This window comes from Coregonus clupeaformis, chromosome 12, assembly GCF_020615455.1.
Source record: "Coregonus clupeaformis isolate EN_2021a chromosome 12, ASM2061545v1, whole genome shotgun sequence".
NCBI classification, from domain to species: Eukaryota; Metazoa; Chordata; class Actinopteri; order Salmoniformes; family Salmonidae; genus Coregonus; species Coregonus clupeaformis.
The window spans coordinates 7,641,072-7,664,417 of record NC_059203.1 but is presented as its reverse complement, the minus strand read 5'-3'; the positions used below and the strand labels follow the sequence as shown (position 1 = coordinate 7,664,417).

The 23,346-nt window shown below is 45.5% G+C and overlaps 1 protein-coding gene across 2 annotated transcripts in view; it reads right to left on the bottom strand.

The window, feature by feature from the left end:
• Window positions 1-23,346, bottom strand: part of LOC123492031 (prickle-like protein 2) — a 105,220-nt gene that overhangs the window by 33,632 nt on the left and 48,242 nt on the right. Inside the window, exon 1 of one of the 2 annotated variants that reach the window (XM_045223684.1) lies at window positions 15,277-15,490. The exons of the other annotated variant lie outside the window; for it this stretch is intronic. The gene's annotated coding sequence lies outside the window, so the exon portion shown is untranslated. Of the gene's footprint in view, window positions 1-15,276; window positions 15,491-23,346 lie in introns of those variants that run through there. 2 annotated transcript variants of the gene reach the window in all.

Here is a 23,346-nt window from a genome sequence, read left to right as displayed (position 1 = left end):
AGGGCATAGTCCTGTCCTCAGACCAGCAGGGAACCACACAGCACTGACACACAGCACTAACACTGGGGACAAGCATAATCATCTGCAAACAGAAGACGTTTATTCTGGGAGGGAAAAACAGCTGAGAGACAAAATTAGAAAACCGAGCCAAACATGTTTGCTTGGTACTATTGCAGTCTCTCTTGGTACTATTGCAGTCTCTTAGGGAGTTCAGCCATTTTATACTGTTCGTTGCACTTGTTTTTGATGCCTTTGCTGTGGCACGCATGAATATTCCCTCAACCCCGTAGGAGGTGATTCACACACAGAAAGAGAGGGTACTGGGCATATTTGTCTGTGTCTGCGTGAGAGCGTGTAGGGGGCAAACTGGACCAGAGTATCTAAACAGGCGATTAATTAACAGCATGAATGTGTTTCCCATTTTCTCTGCGTGTTTGTGGGCGGAACAGTTTTCAGCCTCATGCAGTGCTGTGTTGGGTTGAGGCCTGCACCGATGACATCAGAGCTCAGGCAGGAAGGAACTTTAACAACCAACACTGAAAACCACACCCAACCCCCACACTCCATAGGCCTTCTCCCATCTCCATGGCAAAAATAAAAAAGACCCCAACACACACCAAATGTTTTTTTTGCAGGAAGTCTCTCCCGCTGGTTCTTTTGCGACCACCACAATAGCAGAGGGGTGTTTCCGAGAGCAACAAGTTTGAGGTCATTGTCCGGCTTCAAAGGAGGGGCTCTCTTTATGTGCTGTTTTATGAGGCAGCCACAGACAGACACCACAGGGTCTGGGCTCTAGGTCTGGGGGGAGGGGGGAGTCGTGGCTACAGTCTTCATGGGGTCAGAGATGGGGGAAAGGAAAAGGAAACTTTCACCACTCACATTAACATTGACCCTGAGCAAACAGTAGCCTCTACCTTGGACCTGTGGTAAAGTATTTCACAGCTTCATGACACCTCACATTTCTTAGTGGGGGTGCTGGCTGAGGTGGAAGTTTGAAAGAAAACAAACCATGACAAAATGCAATTTGCAATACAACATTAGGAACATTTATAATCATGATATTGGCAGCTCTTATTTTATGTTCTGGAGGCTGTGGGAATTCCCAGGGGTGGTCTAGAGCTCTGTGCTGTGTTTTTCCCAAGTGAAACATACTTTAAGAGACCGAATAATGGGGCTCACTCTGAAATGTGGGTCAGAGCAGAGCTGGGCTACATGCTTACCAAACGCAAATTGCCAAATGCACCCACGCACAAACACACCCACATGTAGCACACACACCCCAAGTAGACACAAACAAGCACAAACACGCACACACACAAATTCACACAGATACACACACACTTTGTTCAGAAAGTCATCAGAATTCTCCCCAAACAGATCCAGTGCTTCCAATTAGGCTGCTTGCAGGTCTGGGGCCCCTCTGGAGCCCCAGTGGAGCGTGGAACATTAATAATGGGGCCAGAGAAGGGCCTTATCACCAGCTCACCAGCTCTGCAACCTTAATTAGCTCATAAATGCTTAGCAAGTCCTGTGAAATAATACTGCAGGGGCAGGCAAGGCCACACTCACAACACACACACACACACACACACACACACACACGCCTCCCAGAAACAACAGTTTCAGCACTATTCATTAATAGGCTTTTAATACTCCAGTTGGGAAGTTCAGCTCAAAGATACTTTGAATTATGAGACTGATTGAGAATTCTAAATAGAAAGAATAGGAAAATAGACAGGATATTTCTCTGCAATATAACAAACGCATCAAGTGTGGGAATATGAGCTGCTGGATATTGCAAATGAGGGTGGAATTGCTTTAGTGAGAAGGCGAGGGATTAGGGTTGCAATTTATGTGTGTGCATGCATCTGCTGTGTATTGTATGTGCATGTTTGTCCGTGTGTGTGTATACTCGGCCCCGTTTTTTGAGTGTGTGTGTGTGTGTGTGTGTGTGTGTATGTACTCGGCCCCTGGACCCTCTCGTGTTTGATGGACAGGCAGTCTTCCCATGAGTGTGTGGAGGAGTGTGGTGAGCTCAGACACATTATAATTATCCTCAGCCTCCCACCAGTTCTTAACACGGTCACATACACACTGACCTTTACACTGCACCCACAGGCCTCTCCATCTTTCTCTACATCTCTCTTCTCTACTATATGTAGTCTCTTTCTTGGTTTCTCTTTCCCTCTCCTGTTCTCTGATTCCCTCCATCTCTCTTGCTCCATCTCTCCCTTTCGGTTTTGTCTCTCTCTGCCCCTATTTCTCCCTCTCAACTGAAACATAGCCTACATCAACCACACATACTGCATGCATCTTCCGTTATGAAAACCCAGCCAGTATTTAATGGTGATCTGGCACTCTGTGTAGCGTAGCAGCATGTTGGGCTACAGACAGAAAGGTTAATGTGTGTAATAGTGGGAAGATGGGAACATTGCCCTGCATTCCACCCTTCTGTCCTAAACTCACCAGCCCAGGATTTGGGAAAACAATTAGGAGGAGACGCGGATCACAGACTGCTGGAAATGACCCCATGAAACCATTTTCCCTGTCCCTGAAGAGGAGTAGAGGGGAAATGGAGAGCAAGAGATAGAGAATTATAGGGAGTGAGGGAGTGAGGGAGTGGGCGGGCTGTAGGCTGCTGAATACTGAAGGCTGAGTTCACCAGGCTGGAGCTCGTTTGTGTTGCTCTGAGTCAAAAGCACATCCCATCACCACCAGCACCACCACTACTACAACTCCCATCACCACCAGCACCAGCACCACCACTACTACAACTCCCATCACCACCAGAACCACCACTACTACAACTCCCATCACCACCAGCACCACCACTTCCACAACTCCCATCACCACCAGCACCACCACTACTACAACTCCTATCACTACCAGCACCACCACTACTACAACTCCCATCACCACCAGCACCAGCACTTCTACAACTCCCATCACCACCAGCACCACCACTACTACAACTCCCATCACCACCAGCACCACCACTACTACAACTCCCATCACCACCAGCACCACCACTACTACAACACCCATCACCACCAGCACCACCACTACTACAACTCCCATCCCCACCAGCACCACCACTAGTACAACTCCTATCACCACCAGCACCACCACTACTACAACTCCCATCACTACCAGCACCAGCACCACCACTACTACAACTCCCATCCCCACCAGCACCACCACTAGTACAACTCCCATCACCACCAGCACTACCACTACTACAACTCCTATCACCACCATAACTACAACAACCCCCATCACCCCATCACGATAAGGCAGGTCATAGCCTGGTTCTGCTTGGCCTCGGCTGAGCTGGGCAGGGCTACACGGGGAGGGACTAGGCTAGTACGGCCATGAACATTCCCTACAGTCACTGGAACAAAATATTAGGGCTGGGAATCGCCAAGGACCTCACAATACAATATTATCATGATACTTAGGTGCTGATATTATATGTTTTGCGAATCTCATGACTCTCACGATTCTATATGTATTGTGATTTGATACTGCGATTTTATTGTGATTTGAAGTTCCAAACATAATACTCACCTTGCAAGTATTCATCCCCCTTGGCGTTTTTCCTATTTTGTTGCATTACAACCTGTAATTTAAATTGATTTTTATTTGGATTTCATGTAATGTACATACACAAAATAGTCCAAATTGGTGAAGTGGAATGAAAAAAATAACTTGTTTCAATAAATTTCGAAAAAATAAATAACGGAAAAGTGGTGCTTGCATATGTATTCAGCCCCTTTGCCTTGAAGCCCCTAAATAAGATCTGGTGCAACCAATTACCTTCAGAAGTCAACTTATTAGTTAAATAAAGTCCACCTGTGTGCAATCTAAGTGTCACATGATCTGTCACATGATCTCAGCATATATACACCTGTTCTGAAAGGCCCCAGAGTCTGCAACACCACTAAGCAAGGGGAACCACCAAGCAAGCGGCACCATGAAAACCAAGGTGCCCTCCAAACAGGTCAGGGACAAAGTTGTGGAGAAGTACAGATCAGGGTTGGGTTATAAAAAATATCAGAAACTTTGAACATCCCTCGGAGCACCATTAAATCCATTATTAAAAAATTGAAAGAATATGGCACCACAACAAACCTGCCAAGAGAGGGCCGCCCACCAAATCTCATGGACCAGGCAAGGAGGGCATTAATCAGAGGCAACAAAGAGACCAAAGATAACCCTGAAGGAGCTGCAAAGCTCCACAGCGGAGATTGAAGTATCTGTCCATAGGACCACTTTAAGCCGTACACTCCACAGAGCTCGGATTTATGGAAGAGTGGCCAGAAAAAAGCAATTGCTTAAAGAAAAAAAATAAGCAAACACGTTTGGTCTTCGCCAAAAGGCATGTGGGAGACTCCCCAAACATATGGAAGAAGGTACTCTGGTCAGATGAGACTAAAATTGAGCTTTAGCTCAATTTAGCTGTAGCTCAATTGGTAGAGCATGGCGCTTGTAACGTGTGAATAGTTATGCACGCTCAAGTTTTCTGTTTAAAAAAAATTTACATCTTCAAAGTGGTAGGCATGTTGTGTAAATGAAATGATACAAACCCCCAAAAAACAATTTTAATTCCAGGTTGTAAGGCAACAAAATAGGAAAAATGCCAAGGGGGGTGAATACTTTCAAATAGCCACCCTTTGCCTTGATGACAGCTTTGCACACTCTTGGCATTCTCTCAACCAGCTTCATGAGGTAGTCACCTGGAATGCATTTCAATTAACAGGCGTGCCTTCTTAAAAGTTAATTTGTGGAATTGCTTTCCTTCTTAAAGCGCTTGAGCCAATCAGTTGTGTTGTGACAAGGTAGGGGGAGGGGTATACAGAAGATAGCCCTATTTGGTAAAAGACCAAGTCCATATTATGGCAAGAACAGCTCAAATAAGCAAAAATAAATGACATGAAGGTCAGTCAATACGGAACATTTCAAGAACTTTGAAAGTTTCTTAAAGTGCAGTCGCAAAAACCATCAAGCGCTATGATGAAACGGACTCTCATGAGGACCGCCACCGGAATGGAAGAACCAGAGTTACCTCTGCTGCGGAGGATAAGTTCATTAGAGTCACCAGCCTCAGAAATTGCAGCCCAAATAAATGCTTCACAGAGTTCAAGTAACAGACACATCTCAACATCAACTGTTCAGAGGAAACTGTGTGAATCAGGCCTTCATGGTCGATTTGCTGCAAAGAAACCAGTACTAAAGGACACCATTAAGAAGAAGATACTTACTTGGGCCAAGAAACACGAGCAATGGACATTAGACCGGTGGAAATGTGTCCTTTGGTCTGGATTCCAAATTTGAGATTTTTGGTTCCAACCGCTGTGTCTTTGTGAGACGCGGTGTGGGTGAACGGATGATGTGTATTTCCCACGGTAAAGCATGGAGAAGGTGTTTAACACTTTTTTGGTTACTACATGATTCCATATGTGTTATTTCATAGTTTTGATGTCTTCACTTTTATTCTATAATGTAGGAAATAGTAAAAAAATAAAGAAAAACCCTTTAATGAGTAGGTATTCATACCCCTTGACTTATTCCACATTTTGTTGTGTTACAGCCTGAATTTAAAATTGAATTTAAAAAGTATAATTCTCACGCATCTACACACAATATCCCATAATGACAAAATGAAAACATTGTTTTTATTTTTTAGAAAATGTATTGAAAATGAAATACACAAATATTTCATTTACATAAATATTCACACCCCTGAGTGGCAGAGATTACAGCTGTGAGCCTTTTGTGTAAGTCTCTAAGAGCTTTCCACACCTCGATTGTGCAACACTTGCCCATCATTATTTTAAAAATTCTTCAAGCTCTGTCAAATTGGTTGTTGATCATTGCTAGACAACCATTTTCATGTCTTGCCATAGATTTTCAAGTATATTTAAGTAAAAACTGTAATTCGGCCACTCAGGAACATTCACTGCCTTGTTGGTAAGGAACTACAGTGTAGATTTGGGCTTGTGTTTTAGGTTATTGTCCTGCTGAATTCATCTCACAGTGTCTGGTGGAAAGCAGACTGAACCAGGTTTTCCTCTGGGATTTTGCCTGTGCTTAGCTCCATTTTGTTTATTTTTTATCCTAAAAACTCCCCAGTCTTTAACGATTAATGTCTTGCCCATAACATGATGCAGCCACCACTATGCTTGAAAATATGGAGAGTGGTACTCAGTAATGTGTTGTATTGGATTTGCCCCAAACATAACACTTTGTATTCAGGACAAAAAGTTAATTGCTTTGCCACATTTTTTGCAGTGCTTTATTGCAAACAGGATGCATGTTTTGGAATATTTTTATTCTGTACAGGCTTCCTTCTTTTCACTCTGTCAATTAGGTTAGTATTGTGGAGTAACTACAATGTTGTTGATCCATCCTCAGTTTTCTCCTATAACAGCCACTAAACACTGTAACTGTTTTAAAGTCACCATTGGCCTCATGGTGAAATCACTGAGCGGTTTCCTTCCTCTCCGGCTACTGAGTTAGGAAGGACACCTGTATCTTTGTAGTGACTCTGTGTATTCATACACCTTCCAAAGAGTAATTAATAACTTTACCATGCTCAAAGGGATTTTCAATAGGTGCCATTCTTTGCGAGGCATTGGAAAACCTCCCTGGTCTTTGTGCATGAAACTGTGTTTGAAATTCACTGCTTGACTGAGGGACCTTACAGATAATTGTATGTGTGGGGTATAGAGATGAGGTAGTCATTAAAAAATAATGTAAACACTATAATTGCACACAGAGTGAGTCCATACAACTTATTATGTGACTTGTTAAGCACATTTTTACTCCTGAAGTTTTTTAGGCTTGCCATAACAAAAGGGTTGAATACTTATTGACTAAAGACATTTCAGCTTTTAATTGTTAATTAATTTGTAAAAATGTCTACAAACATAACTCCGCTTTGACATTATGGGGTATTGTGTGTAAGCCAGTGACAAAAAAATCTCAATTTAATCCCTTTTAAACTCAGACTGCAACAATAAAATGTGGAAAAAGTAAAGGGATGTGAATACTTTCTGAAGGCACTGTAACTAGCGATTCTTCCCTCCATCACTACTAAATATGCCACCAAATAGTACATCTACAGATATATTGTCTAATTGAGAAATTGTACTGGATCTCGCACAGTCACACAGACTAATGATATTACTAAACATGGCATGTTACCCACACTGTACTATCAGGACTAAATAACTACAATACCTAGAGGTAGGGTGTTTCTGTGTATATCTATACTATTTCAGATCTGCTGCTGTGGGCTTCAGATGGATGAAGGTCATGGAAAACCACATACTGGGGCTGCTTAATGCTCTCTGGTGCATGCTGGGAAATGAGGTCATTCCTCAGCAGGAACAAACTCATATCCAGGGGAACTACAGGGAACAGAAAGCCTATGGGAATGCTTTACGCATGTAATGTATGTGCTTTTACAAATATATGCAAAGGTTGGTTAGCATTCCAGGCGAGGACCACTTTATACCCTGAGCGCCTGCCACACATGCCTTAGAGGGGTGTGGTGGCATAGTGGGTAGGGGTTTGAAGAGGTGGCAGGGTTAGAGAGACCCTGAATCGTGCGCCAGCTGGCCATGTAGGAGTGGGCACGGCCCGGACTGCTGGCTGCCTGCTCCATATGGTCTTTACATCAGTGGCAAACTGGGAAAACTCTGACGGCATGCATACGCCAACATTGCAAACTCCACACCACTGTATGTAAGACACAAACACACACACACACGTGTACACATGCGCACACACATAGGCACAAGTACTGTATACACACATTATCCTTGTCCTACTTTCCAGCAAAAGTTTCTTCTCTCCCCTTTTCCACTGGGATGAATTAGCCTCGGCCCACACAGTCATACTGCAAACCTAAACTCTCCTCCCTCTACACCAGGGTTTCCCAAACTCAGTCCTGTGGCCCTCCCTGGGTGCACATTTAGTTTTTTGCCCTAACACTACACAGCTGATTCAAATGACCAACTCATCATCAAGCTTTGATTATTTGAATCAGCTGTGTGGTGCTAGGGCAAAACCCCAAATCTGCACCCAGGGGGGGCCCCGTGACCGAGTTTGGGAAACCCTGCTCTACACAACCCCTATAATGTACAAACAGTTCCTCTGACTCAAAGATGTTCAGGCTTTCTATGGAATAGAATGACATTATGTCAAAGGCTACAACAACAGGAAGGAAGAAGACAGGCGCTTTGTGTCAATTAAGTGACACATGCAGGCGGAGAGACAGATCTCAGGCAACAGCAGCCACACACACACAAACACACAGATACACACACAAACACACAGATACACACACAAACACATAGATAGATCTCCTGTAGCTACCCGTCTTCCTAAGAGAGGCAAAGGGCCATGTCTCCCATCGCATCATCGCAGCGTTGGCATCGTGACCCAGGTCCAGATAGACCACTTAATCATCACACACTCCCCCCACCACACACTCCCTGGCCCTGGTCCAAACCATACGGATTGACACTGGTGTATGGAATTCACAGGAGGGCTGTATTTCTGGAGATCGGTGCCACAGCCACACCTCAGGTGCAGGATAAAGGTTTGCTTTGGCTGCTCCGTGTGAGGTTTTCATGCTTTACTCTCTCAGAAAACGCAGCCAACACTCTGTCTCTTCATCTATCATCACCTTCTTAGTTTTTCTTTTATTTATTTAACCTTTATTTAACCAGGTAAGCCAGTTGAGAACAAGTTCTCATTTACAACTGCGACCTGGCCAAGATAAAGCAAAGCAGTGCGATAAAAACAACAACACAGAGTTACATATGGAGTAAACAAAACATAAAGTCAAAAATACAACAGAAAATATATATACAGTGTGTGCGAATGTAGTAAGTTATGGAGGTAAGGCAATAAATAGGCCATAGTGCAAAATAGTTACAATTTCGTATTAACACTGGAATGATAGATGTGCAAAAGATGATGTGCAAATAGAGATACTGGGGTGCAAATTAGCAAAATAAATAACAATATGGGGATGAGGTAGTTGGGTGGGCTAATTTCAGAATGGCTGTGTACAGGTGCAGTGATCGGTAAGCTGCTCTGACAACTGACGCTTAAAGTTAGTGAGGGAGATAAGAGTCTCCAGCTTAAGAGTCTTAGTTAACGTCTTGTCTTTCGCAAAATTCTAAATTTCATCCCCCTCTCTCTCGATCCCTCTCTCTATCTCTCTCTCACCCATACACACTGTGGTCATTTCACAGTCATCTTACAAAAATGCCTTGCACACTGAAGATCCACTGTTTATAAATCTCGACGACTAACAGAATAACATCTCAGTGAGAAAGTGACAACAAGCCACAGAAGACCATCCGTTGTTTACTCCAGAGAAGGATTAACATGTGTTCTATTCCATCACTTCCTGTGAGGAAAACCACACTGCCTTCTACATTACAGCCCTGTCACACTGAACAATGGCCTAAACAAAGTAAGCAGCCCTACTAGGCCCGGGTAGGACTCACATTGTTTGTGTGGAGAGAATCAGAGCACACTTGATGTAGATGAGAGCTCTGTGTGTGTGTGTGTGTGTGTGTGTGTTTTTCTCCATGGCGTGATAGAGCGAGGCCTGCTCTGTGCCAAGGCTGCGGTTTTCTCCAGACAGAGGGAGATGAGCACAGATACTTCATTAAGGCCTAATTTATCACCCACGGGACAGCTTGGCAGCGCTCTCCCCTCCCCTCCCCTCCCCCTCTCCTCCCTCCCTCCCTCCCTCCCTCCATCTTTGTCCCTCTCTCTCTCTCTCTCTTTCTCTCTCTCTTCTCCCTCTCATACCTACAGTAACTCCTTTCTCCCCTTTAATGTAGTTACTTCCCTCCACCTATCCCTCTACTCCACTCCCCATCTCTCTCTCCATCCTTATTCATCTTCCTATTTCTCTATGCATCTCCCGACCCCTACACTGTTCCTCCCCTCTGTTAACCCAATAATCCTAAACCTGTCAGGCTGTGTGAACTCCAGCACTCCTCCTCCTCTCCTGCTCTCCGTGCCAGTGGGTGCCCTCTGCACTCTGCTCACCTCATCTGTCCTCTGTGAGCATCGCGTGCCAATTGGGAAATCTGGGGAGTCACTGGTGCGTGTTCAGTGTGTGTGTGTGTGTGTGTTGGAAGCCTGTTGGTGGTATCATTGGCACCTGGTGATGTCCACAGCCTCATGGGGCCTGTGGGTGACACGTGGCAGAGGGGTGGGGGGCACAGTGAGCGTTAACAGCACCATGCTTTCCTGGATCTCCTGTCTTCTGTGAGTATCTATATACCTTATGGCAGGGGTAGGCACATATATAGATCCAGCTGCGGGCCGATTTTGGCGGAGTGAATTGTCGGGCGATTGGAAAATAATTATAATAATTTGTACACTGCAAATTGACCAGAACTAAGCCCAAAAATACATTGTATTTGAAAATAACTATAATTTCATACCTTGATTACATTGAGACACAATCACATATTTCTATTTGTGGGAATACTTGGGAACAGACTTCCTAAACTAAACAAATTTTTTGCTGTAACGCTGGTGATTTCACAGTCTTTTTTAAAACCACCCGCGGGCCCCCTGTTGCCGACCCCTGCCTTTCGACACGTGGCACACTGAAGCCATCTGCAATGCAGTCAGCGCACAGAGACCTGGGTGGCTACAGAGCCCCAAGTCCTGCCTCCATATAGACCAAACATCTCATAAAAACCCTGCCTCCCACCCACACCTTTACCCCACCCTCTCCTCCCAAGAGCTCTGCCTGTAAACTTTAGGACCACAGGGGTGGCGACCACCACTACCTAAATCACATATGGATGGCATTGTCCAATTAAGGCTCAGTTTGCCCACAGACGCAGTAGATTAAGATCATTAGTCCCTCTGGTCCTGTATTTAACTTAGGGAAGCTTGACATTATAAACAAGAGATAAAAGGAGAACTTATAACAACCGTAACAAGTCCTCCACACGTCACCATAGAGACAGAGGAAACTTCCCAGGAGCCCTATCGGCAGAGTTAATCGCCCAGGGGTTGCTACTCCACAGCGCTGTCATATAGTGTGCTGTGGCTGATAGCACTTTGACCTTCTGGTAAAGAAGCAAGCCCCATTTAACATGGCATCTGAATTCATGGCATGCTGTTGTCCTCCCTCTCTCAACATCGCTCAACAGAGCTCTGACCCACTACCCTTTGGCATGTGGTGTGTGCTGTAGTAACCTTTAAAACAGCCATGTCTGATGAGTGTTAATGTCAGACAGCAAAGCCAATTGGAGACAATGAACATAACTCCTTTACATTATCTGAAGACAGAAAATAGAACTCCTTTATGCATTCCAGTATGAAACAGAGTGGCTCTTTCTCTGACACCAATCATGGCCAGCATCTCCACTGCTCTAGCTAGCTAACCACCACCATGTCCCAGGCCAGATATACGCCATGCCTTTGGGATTGGCTGATTGTGAACTGACATCTGACACAACAGCATTAACATATGACCAGGGACTCATTTGCCCAAAGTGCACCGCTAAATCAGGCCTGTCAAGAGTCTGACAAATGAGCACCCATCATCCAGCAATTCCAGGCTATAGGCCTATCTGCGTGGAATCAAGAGAGAAATAGGAAATGCAGATGCTGGAAATATTCTAGGAGCAAAACCCCAACTGCCAAACTTTCCATTGTCTCAACTTTCCAGTGTTAACTGGTAAGTTTTAGAAGTGGTGGGCTTGGCCCCTAGTATTTTATTCCCTAAGCAAACATTAATGAAAAACAAGGAAATGATGATTGGGAGTTAAACCCAATTAACAGAGCTCTATGGCTCAGCTGTGTGTCTCATCTTTTCATTAACTCTAGCAGAGAGATCTGAGGCTGCTCTTTTTCACCAATGAAACTCCAATACAGCCTTTCATGTTGTCTAATGAACCCACGGTTAGGAGGCAGGCCTTAGCCAAATTAGCGCTTTCCAAACCACTTTCACTACAATGTGAAGAGATGGCTAATGGAGAAAGCGAAAGATCTGCATCATCTGAGGCTTCTTTAATGACTGATGATCTACAATATAGCTCAGAGAGAGAGAGGGGGGAGAGGGAATTTGTATGTTTGTATGTTTGCGCGTGTGCCTGTCTGCATATGTGTGAGCATTGCAGTCTATCAAGGACACAAATAACTCACAATAGAATGATATGACCATCTTCTATAGAAAAAGCAGCACTGGCAGATTTTATTTCCACCTCTGTCAGCACAAATATAACAGTTTTAGACGACAAGGTAGAAATAGAGAGGATCTGAGTTCTGAGTTCTAAGCCAACCAACTCACATTCACATTCCTCTAGGGAAAAAATCTGCTATGACTATTTTATATTACAAGAAAGCCCTCGGCAGAGAAAGTCCTATTATAATGTCATTGGAGCTACTTGGATTTGACATGATTTCCATGGGATTTTATGATAATGTGTTTAATTCTATGAAACATAATCTGGTTTAGCGAGTAAACAATCTGAAAATGAGAGGACTGGTGAGTTGTGGGCAGAGTGGAGGGAACAGAGGAATGTGTTCTGGTTATATCCATGACAGAGAGATGACATGGGACTGGGACTGTGTTGAGTGTTGCAGAGCAGACGGGTGGTTTGGCTGGCAGATAGACAGAGGGTATCTTTCTCCCTCTTTTCATTCTGTACCTCCACCCCTTTCCCCTCAGTCTGCCCTCATCATTTTAATATCTGTTATTTTTCTCATTTTTTTCCCATCCCTCTCTCTCTGTCCCTCTCCTTCACGTCCTCTCACCCCATACTCCCCCATACTCTCTTTATATGTATCTCTCCGTCTTTAACTCTCTCTCTCTCTCTCTCTCTCTCTCTCTCTCTCTCTCTCTCTCTCTCTCTCTCTCTCTCTCTCTCTCTCTCTCTCTCTCTCTCTCTCTCTCTCTCTCTCTCTCTCTCTCTCTCTCTCTCTCTCTCTCTCTCTCTCTCTCTCTCTCTCTCTCTCTCTCTCTCTCTCTCTCTCTCTCTCTCTCTCTCGAGTGGGGGAAGGAAGCCCTTGTGTTTGACAGTCAGGTCCTGAGAGCAATCACCTCCCTTGCCTGTGCTATCAGATGGCAGGCTTGGCAGTCTGGTTAGTCAGCCCGCTCTCTTAGTTCCCTGGCAGACTCAAGTGTAGTGGGAGTGTTGAGCCAAATATTGGAGGCAAAGATACTGTTGACTTACCACACAAAGAAAATCTAATCAAAATCTGTTGGACATGTGTAATATAAGCATACTAAATGTAATTCAGTTGCCATTCTTGAAAAAACAACAAAAACATTTCTAGTGGCTTGAATAAACTTGTTCATGTTGATATTGGCAACCACGCTTTCCTATTTCTACCCAGTTACAAGTTGTAGGCTTATACTGTGACTTCACCCCAGAGGCAATCTGCATATGAGCTCACTGAGGGGTGCCAGCAGCTTTGGTTGCATATCATTGTCTCTCATGTCTCTCTTGTTCAAACTCTTGTCAGTAGACAGTTGACTGGCATGATGTGGTTATGTTGTTATACTACAACAGGAAGAGCTACAACAGTAACACAGACTGAAGAAGGATGATTGGCAACATTAAACCAAAGTGTTAAATATGAAATTAGCGATTAGCGATTAAATCTCCCCACTGGTCTGGCTCATTGCGAGCTGTGCCCAGGACATTGATCGGTTAATAGCGTTAGAGGAGGAAATGAGGCTGGCAGCAGGAGGGGGGTGAACCACATTCCCACTCACTCTCTAAATCAATGGGCACACTCACACAAAGATCCACTCAACACAACCCATCCATCCAGCCCATTGTCTTTCACTCTCCCTCTCTCCTTCCCTCCTTTAATTTTGTATTGAGAGGAGGCTATTTGTTCTGGGTCTGTGTGTATGGATGCAGGGGACAGTCAGCACTAGCCTTCAGTATGTTGCTCAAAGTAAAGGTTTAAATGGCTAGTTGAAACACAAAATGGGATACATTTTCCAAGATCCTTAAATCAAGCTGACAGTTTGACATGAATATGTCCCTGTTGATGTCATTTTCCATCCAAAGATGATGGAATCTGTTCTATTGTGCCCGGTTTAAGCACTGGCTCTAAATGTCAACACAGAGGCCATTTTGGGGATGGTGTTGCTTTGGTGCAGGTATAGAGAAACTGTGGCACAGGAAGAGAGGGGAGTGTTCAGGAAGCCACAACCTGTTATGTGTCAAACCCTATTATTTTCCCTACTAGGCCAGCGCCAGCCACTCCGACCCGGGTGCCATAAAAAGAGAGCGCAGCACGTCTATGTGGAATGTACCTTGCGATTTATAGACACACTCACACGGTCAATAAAGACCAATCGCTCAGATGTAAACTGTACTTTAACTTGTCATATCTGACATGATTTGAAGCATAACACCCACCAACAGCTTTAGGTATAAATGCCTAGACTCCCCTGAAATACACAGCCAACTACACACACACACCGTGTCCACATTGTTGAGAGACAATAGGCTGCTCCCTGTCCCTGCCGTAGCCCAATATAAGTAGAGTTAAAAATAAAGTGGAAGGTATGTCACACAGCTGTGAGATGCAGGGAGATTTGTGTGCTGTCAGTCCACTTAAATCGCAACAGCTGAGATGACAGGACACTGCTTCTACACTACCTTTTCCCTTCTCTCGCTCTCTTTCATTTCTCTCTCCCTCTTTTGCTCTTTTCTCTCTTCCCACTGTTTCCCTCATTTTTTTCTCTCCCTCTCTTTTTATTCCCCATCTCTTTCCTCTCACTCTTTTCCCATCTCTCTCTCTAAAGATAAAGCCACCCACTCCCAACATCCTACTTGGCAGGCTCTACAGAGCAGTGCTAAAGAAACGGAAGGACATGGTTCAAAAGATGTTTAAATCACAAATGTCATAAGCTAGCCATACGGTAATGTAGCACATGCACACACACAACAAAGCAGAATCTATCAAATTGTCATGACAACACAAGGCTTATAGAAATCAAATTTAGTTTAAATATTCCAAATCAACTTAAAACAAGTTGTGTCAACACTAGCCTAAAGAAACATATGGCTGTCAATCACTGAATTCGAAAGTATTAAACCAAACAGAGAGAAAAAGGCTGAAATACCTAATTCATGACAGAAGCTAGCAAACTAACATGACTGTATCCAGGCAGAGATCCCATGGCTGTCAGTCAGTCTCTGTGTGTGAAATGGAATGTTTGCTACAGAGTTGAATGAATATGTAAAAGTTACTCACCACTTCCCCTCTGGCTGGCTGAGCAGGGACTGGGGAACACACAGTCAAACAACAGAGCCTCTCAGAGGATAATCATTGCAGCACGATAGCCAGAAGAAAACACTTTCAACGTCTCTGTAATTGAAAAAGTATGTTCCTTTCTCAGATGACCAGGAGAGGAGGGAGAGAGGGAGACTCACATGGAGATGATTGCATTGAGTGTGTTGCTGAGCTGAAGACTTCTCTAGACTGCATCCGGTGGCAAAACCATACAGATGTGTGAAGTAAGAGAACGAGGCAGAGAGAGAGAGAGAGAGAGAAAGAGAGAGAGAGAGAGAGAGAGAGAGAGAGAGAGAGAGAGAGAGAGAGAGAGAGAGAGAGAGAGAGAGAGAGAGAGAGAGAGAGAGAGAGAGAGAGAGCTGCCCACCAGAAGAAAGTGATGAGGGCTGATCACCAAGTTAGGAGCTGAGCAGACAGCATCCTTAGCCAGAACTCCCCTAAACACCCCAAACAGTCCTAACCACATCCATTATCTCCCCTAAAGGAGTGAGTCACCAGCTCTAAGCCTATCACAGCTTTGCAACTAGACCCTGATTAGATTCATTAGGGTGTCCAGTTAGCATGGAGGTTAGTTAGAGCACCACAGTGAAGAGCTTGGGAAAAGAGGAAGCATGAACATGATGTGAAATCTAAATGGAAAACAATAGAAGGTTAACTTCAGGTTGGACTGTGGTATGTTAGTCTTCTACAGTCTATCATCCGCCTACTGAAACACTGGAGAGGCAGCAGTGTAGAGAAATAGGGTACTGCAACTGCCGGCATCCTTTCACTGTAGTCCCTCTCGATTTCCAAACATCCCCCTGGACTGTCCTGTACTGGATGGAAACATCTGCTATAGTACTTTCTGTAGAGCCAGATTCAATGTGATGTGCAGCTAGTAGTTGTCTACTGATTTACCTGCAGATAGTTATAGACATCTTAAATTAACACAGATGGAGTGTGGCCTCACCTCACCATAGGCTTCTCCATGCCAAACCTAAACCTCTTCTCTCCCCAAACTGCCCCCTCTTCAGTCACCCCCTCGCCCCATGCCAATCACATGACCCATGAATAGAGGAACAGGCCCTGTAGAGCATGTGAGTACAGGTTAGAGCAGAGCCATCTATCACTAGAGAGCCAGAGTGAGGTTTCTGGACCCGTCAGCAGTGTGCTGTGGGTAGAATATGATCTGTTGTACAGCAGCGCTCTACACTATACAACTACTGTTCCACAGATGGCAGGATACTCTGATTCATTCCCATAAATCCATACGGATTCCTGTGGTGGATGACAACAAGGAATCACACCAGGAGAGCAACACATCATTATACCTGACAATGAGTGCCACTGTTCTCTTTCTGACCATCATCGCCCTCATGGACACACACATACACACGCACACACAAGAGCACAATGCCAGGTTGAACAGCCATAAACATTCTCCAGCGGCGTGCAGTATGCCTCCTAACATTAGCCCAGTACCAGGCAACGAGCCACACTCACCCTCAAGAATGTCTCAGATGTTGCTACTTTTTGCTACTATGGAGAGCCGCCTGCTAAAGTGGATCATAATTTATGTATGATACAGAGGAATACCTAATGTCCAAAACATGCTGAGATCACTAGTAAAGAATACATTTGGGAAAACACTGAAAGATGTGTTGATGTCTTAACTGATGTTCATATTGAAAAGTCTAAAGATGTGGTGATGTCTTAACTGGTTTATATATTGAAAAGTCTAAAGATGTGTTGATGTCTTAACTGATGGTCATATTGAAAAGTTATAAAGCTGTGATGATGATATTGTACGTGGTCATGCAGAGGAAAGTATGGCCCAATCCCAAATGGACCCCTAAGTCCTACACCCTATGCACTTGTGGAGATCTGAGAGGATTTGCCAGGTGTAAGCAATATGTTAATAGCTCCACCTTGCCCTCTGATAGGCTAAGTGGAAGTTTCACCATATTGCTTATACCAATCAAATCCTGTCAGATCTCCACAAGTGCATAGGGTGTAGGGTTTAGGGGTCCATTTGGGATTGGGCCAGTGTGACTCTCCCCTCCTCCCCCCCATCCCTCCATCCCCCAGCCTTCGGAGAGATTAACTCGTCTGCCCCCAGGACTGAAGTGATCAATCAATCTCACAGTCCCACTGAGAGAGGGGAACCTGGGCCAACAGCACACAGAGAGTGACAGAGGTGGCAAGCTAACTACCTGAATGAAAGGAGAGTGTGTGTTTATCACAACCAGTTCTGAGCTGCTCGTCTCTCCTTTCATGAACCATCTGCCTTATAAGGAGACTTGAAAAAAGACACATGACTATCTGTTATAACATGCAAAAATAAACAGCATGGTACAGTGTAATGAAAGTTAATCAAATGACACAGCCTACTTATCAAGGGTCTTTGATATAAACATAGTGCACCAAAGAATGCTGGGTTGGCAACTTGGCAAAGGTCATAAACGTTGACAGAGGAAATGTAGAACTGGTACAGGATGGTTAGTTGCCATGCCTACATATCTGAATAAATGTTCTCTTCTCACCAAGAGAGACTGTAAAGTAATCTCTCCCCTCCACAAAGTATTGTGTCACGGAGAAAATGGTCGCTGACATCTTATACACATAATAGAGTCATCATGATAAAAACTCTGCATATGTCTCTCACTGGAAATCTTCTTTCTTCTCTGACTCTGAAGCCATTAGAGAGACAGCTGGCAGGCAGAGTGAGGAAGAAAGGAATCCTTCACAATGATTTAGTGAGAATAAAATCTTTCAACTGACATGCTACTTCTCAATAGAGTATCAAAATAACCCCAATGCTTCAGCCAATAAGCATGAGTCTAGACAGAGCCGGTAGTAGAGTATTAGGAGGACTCATATAGAGCAGAATCCTGTCTGAGACTAGTATCCTGATGCAGAGCCCAACCACAACAAGGATGGAGCTGAAGATGGGAGCTCTGATTCAGGCTATCCACACGGGGCATAACACTGGATAGGCTTGCTTAGACCACAGGCTGACCCTCAACCAATATGGGGAGAGAGAGAGAGGGGGAGGTGAAGAAAGAAGAGGAGAAAGAGTTCGGGAAGAGAGAGAGACCACTCCCCTAATCTCTGCACTGGCCTGGCAGCGAGCCTTTTGGCAGGCTTTCTGGTATCCATTGCGTCTGGGTAATACTGGGGGTGGAGCCAAAATGTCAGATGAGGAGAGAGCAACGTTAAACCAACACTGAAACTTTGGAACGAGTTTCATGCAATCCACACAGAGTGAGCGACAGAGAGTGCTAATTACAGAGAAAGAGAGAGACAGACAGAGAGAGAGAGGAAAGAGAGCTAGAGAGAGAGAGGAGAGAGAGAGAGGAAAGATAAAAGAGCGATATCTACAGTATGACTGCAGTACAAAGTTTGCTGAGGTCAGGGGCCAGGGCCGGCAGAGAGGAGACAGATCTGTTTATTCTCCGAACGGAGGGAGATGAGAGGAGACGGGAGATGAGTGAGGTTGAAAAGACTAAAGTCAACCTGGAGAAAGTCCACACAAATGTCCTCTGTGAGTTCCAGCGGTGATCCTGCCACTTAGAGGATGGATTTAGTTTCACAATGCCCAGCTGTTTCCCTCTCCAGAAAGCCTATGCAAATTCCAACCTGCGGTTTGGAGACTCCAGAACAGAACACAGACTCTGGGGACTGGGATCAGAGCTGAGGATCAAGTCTATCCTCTCCTCCCTCCCTTCTCCGCCGTCCATCTATTCCTCCTCTCCTCCCACCCAGACATGTCCTCTCTCCAGAGATAGTTGGACACACACACAGGCTCGTGCACACGTGCATGCCCACACGCACAAGTCTGTGATGGTAAAGAGGCAGCCTCTGTCCCAGTCATGTCAGTCAGTCTTTATTAACTGCTGGCCGGCTGACCTACTCCGCTCCTGCCACAGTATACACAAGCTAATGAGCTACACAGTGGTCACCACCCCTGTCAATCACACTCTGCACAGAGGTGAGGAGTCGCACAGAGAAATCTGCATCTATTTACAACAACATAATGAAGTGGTCGATTCTGGGGACTGTGTGCATTGTAGCAGTGATTGTTATTAAACAGAGAGACTGAGGGAGCCTTGACCTCACCCTAACCCTTCTCCATAAATAGATAGTGATGATACAGCCTGGGTGTGTCATCTCATTCCCCCTGTCTACTGGCTACTGGCCATATACATTACCTGATAGGATAGGTCAGAGCTATTCAACATGGTGGAGATCCATAAATATGTAGGTGAAGCTACAGCATAGTGTTCTATCCAGTGCAGCACTCTTTCAGATCTGTGGTCACCAAAGGAAATTAAAAAGTCCTGTTAGAACCCTGAACTATCCATAGAGTTGGGAGTGTTATCCCCCAGTGAACAGGAGGTGAGAGGGTTATTGTGATGTGACTCCTGAGTCAGTTCCCGGCAGCCAGCGGCTTTGCAGCATCACACATCTGTAAGTAATTCTCAGCGGGAGGGAGTCACTGACTGCATAACCACAGAATGCAGTCAGCCAGCCAGCCAGACAGCCAGCCAGTCAGCCAGCCAGCCAGCCAGCCAGCCAGCCAGCCAGCCAGACAGTCAGCCAGCCAGCCAGCCAGCCAGTCAGCCAGCTAGCCAGTCAGCCAGCTAGCCAGCCAGCCAGTCAGCCAGCCAGCCAGTCAGCCAGCCAGCCAGCCAGCCAGCCAGTCAGCCAGCCAGCCAGCCAGCCAGCCAGTCAGCCAGACAGCCAGCCAGCCAGCCAGCCAGCCAGTCAGCCAGCCAGCCAGCCAGCCAGTCAGACAGCCAGCCAGCCAGTCAGTCAGCCAGACAGCCAGCCAGCCAGTCAGCCAGCCAGCCAGCCAGACAGACAGACAGTCAGCCAGACAGACAGCCAGACAGCCAGCCAGCCAGCCAGCCAGCCAGCCAGCCAGCCAGCCAGCCAGTCAGCCAGACAGCCAGCCAGCCAGCCAGCCAGTCAGCCAGCCAGCCAGCCAGCCAGTCAGACAGCCAGCCAGCCAGTCAGTCAGCCAGACAGCCAGTCAGCCAGTCAGCCAGCCAGCCAGCCAGCCAGACAGACAGACAGTCAGCCAGACAGACAGCCAGACAGCCAGCCCGCCCATCACAGCTGAGCTACAGCTACAGACCTCTACTGCCTCTGATTATAGACCGTCCATCTGCTACACATTCACAGGATGGGCATTGAGCATGATCCGTTCACTGCCTCATTATACATCATGGGACTCAGTCAGAGAGGTGGTTAGAGACAGTGCCTCTCAGAACGTCTTGAACCACACTGAGGTCACACCCAGAGACACATCATCTAGCTACCCTTCCATAATCACACTAACCTACAGCAGTCACTGGGCTATGCTCTAAGTGAACTCTAGTTAGCGTGTTTGGACTCTCTCTCTTTCCCTCTGTTAAGGGGGGATGATGACAGTATCTTAAGTCATCTATGAACAATGCTTTAATAATGTAAGCATCTCCACTTGTCTATGTGTTTGTCTTCCACACATGAGATGTCTTTGTTTGGCAGGCAGAAAGTGTGTGATGAGCTGTGGTGAAGACTTCCTCGCGAATCCTAACAATGTATTTTTCTTCTGAAGTCCTGGGGGTGTAAACACATTCAATGCTTTCCCTGCTCATCAACAAGCCCATCCACAATGACGCAAAACACATGCTCCCTCCCTCCCTTCCTTCTCTCATCTAAAACACATTGCCTCCCTCAAAAGTGGCCCAAACAAAGGCAAATGGTCGCGACCATTACATTTGAAAGAGAATGGGGACAAGTCCCATATTCCCATATATTAAATTCCCTTAACATGAATTTCCCATTGTGACAGCAGGGTCAGTGGCTTCCCCATCCGGGATCACTGGAGTGTCTCCAGACCCAGGCGTGGCCCAGCCCAACAACAGCTGAGCCTCTCTACCCCCCCTGCCCCCCTCCTCCACCTCCCTGGTCACTGGGGACCAGAGCTCTGTGTGAAACGGTGACACTATCAATCAGAAGATATTGCCTCTATTGACAGTGTCCAGAAGAGTCCCTCTACGTTGTTACCACCCACTCTGCCTCTCTCTCTCTCTCTCTCTCTCTCTCTCTCTCTCTCTCTCTCTCTCTCTCTCTCTCTCTCTCTCTCTCTCTCTCTCTCTCTCTCTCTCTCTCTCTCTCTCTCTCTCTCTCTCTCTCTCTCTCTCTCTCTCTCTCTCTCTCTCTCTCTCTCTCTCTCTCTCTCTCTCTCTCTCTCTCTCTCTCTCTCTCTCTCACTCTCTCTCCTTAAATATTTCATCCTTTCTCTGTTGCCATCATTGTCTCTAACCACATCTTTCTCCTTTCTACTCCATCTCTCCCCTTCCTCACATGCTCAATCTATAGATCCTGGCCACTAACTCAGTCAGACAGCACAAAATGATCCTTTCCTTGGGGGCCACTGTGTATGGCCTTATGAATATTTCATTTACTATGATTTCTGTGCATGCATAATGGAGTGACTGTTTAAAGAAGGGGGTATCAAATGGGTAAAAAGTATTTAAGGGGAAATGAGACGCTGGAAATAAAATTACATTGAAAATGAGATCACAGAAGGCCTATATTTTTCGGTAATGGTAGAAACAGAGTAGAAAATGTCCTGAAATCTCTAGAAAATACACTTTTTTTTCTCGTTCTGACAGAGAGCTGCTAAGATGTGGAACGAGGGAGAGCCATTAGTGAGGTTAGGAGCTTAACTGGACAGGAAGCAGAGGGTGAAACTACACTCCAGAGGAAGACAGCAGTTTTACACAGTCTATCAAAGGGATGAAAAAAAGCAATAAGCTCCCTGACAGCAACATGTAAACTTCATGAAGCCAGTGTCAGCTCCTCTACCAGTTCCGCATGAGCGATTTTTATCTCTCAGAAAAGCAGGTCCTCCTCTCGCCTCTTACACTGCTCCTCCACACCCCGCAATCTCCCATCCCTTTTCATCCCTCCGCTTAGACAGCACAGAGAAAATACCGGAGATGCATTTCCATTTGCCACTAGCGGCTGCCAGAATCCAATTCCACACAAACAGATGTCAAATATCAGACTCTCCAAGGAAGCCAAACAAACCCCCTTTCAGTCAGAGAGAGAGAGAGAGAGAGAGAGAGAGAGAGAGAGAGAGAGAGAGAGAGAGAGAGAGAGAGAGAGAGAGAGAGAGAGAGAGAGAGGGGAGAGAGAGAGGAAAAAGAGAACAGACAGAAAGGGAGGTAGGCAGGTAGGGAGAGAGCAGGAGCGAGCCAACAGACCTTCCCTCTGGTCTTCTGGGCAGACAGGGAGGAGAGGAACAAAGGGATGATCAGAGGGCCCTGGAAAGCAGGCGCTCAAAGGCTGCCTTTGTCTGTGAAGTGAGGAGAGGGTCAGCAGGCCCCACACACTCCATGTGCCCAACACACAATAATATAAAAGAGCACACAACACAAAGGAGAGACCTCGGGAATGATTTAATAATAAGCAGTAGCAGCAGCAACAGGGTGGGGTCACTTCACTGTAATGTGACCTGGCTACTGTATCCATCTACCCCCTTTGACAATTACACCAACCAGCCAGCCAGCCCCCTCTCCCTCCCTCCTCCCTCTCTCCCCCTTCTAGCTCTCTGTGGAATACAATACAGAATGCAATTTGCAGTGAGCTCAATCACTTCTGCAATGAAAGGCTATTCAATTGCTCTTTCACTTTCTGGCGTATTTATAGAACATGGCACAATAAGTGGTTGTCAGATGAGCCATTATATGATGTGCTGGTGCCAACCTGTACAAGTCAGTCTAAAACGAGAGGGCTGGATGGAAGATAGAATGGGAATATGTGTCATACATCAAAGTTCTCAAAGATATGAATGCATTCATAAGAGGAATTTGACTGGCCGCAAGACAGAAATCTACTCCACATGACATGACTAAATGACCATATTATTAACACCAACATAAAAGGTTGGATTTTGTTGAATTAATTATAATATGAAGTTACATTTGGTCTATGAACAATTGCTATATTTCAAGACAAATATTCTATACAGAAAAACATCTAATTCACTGTATCTCA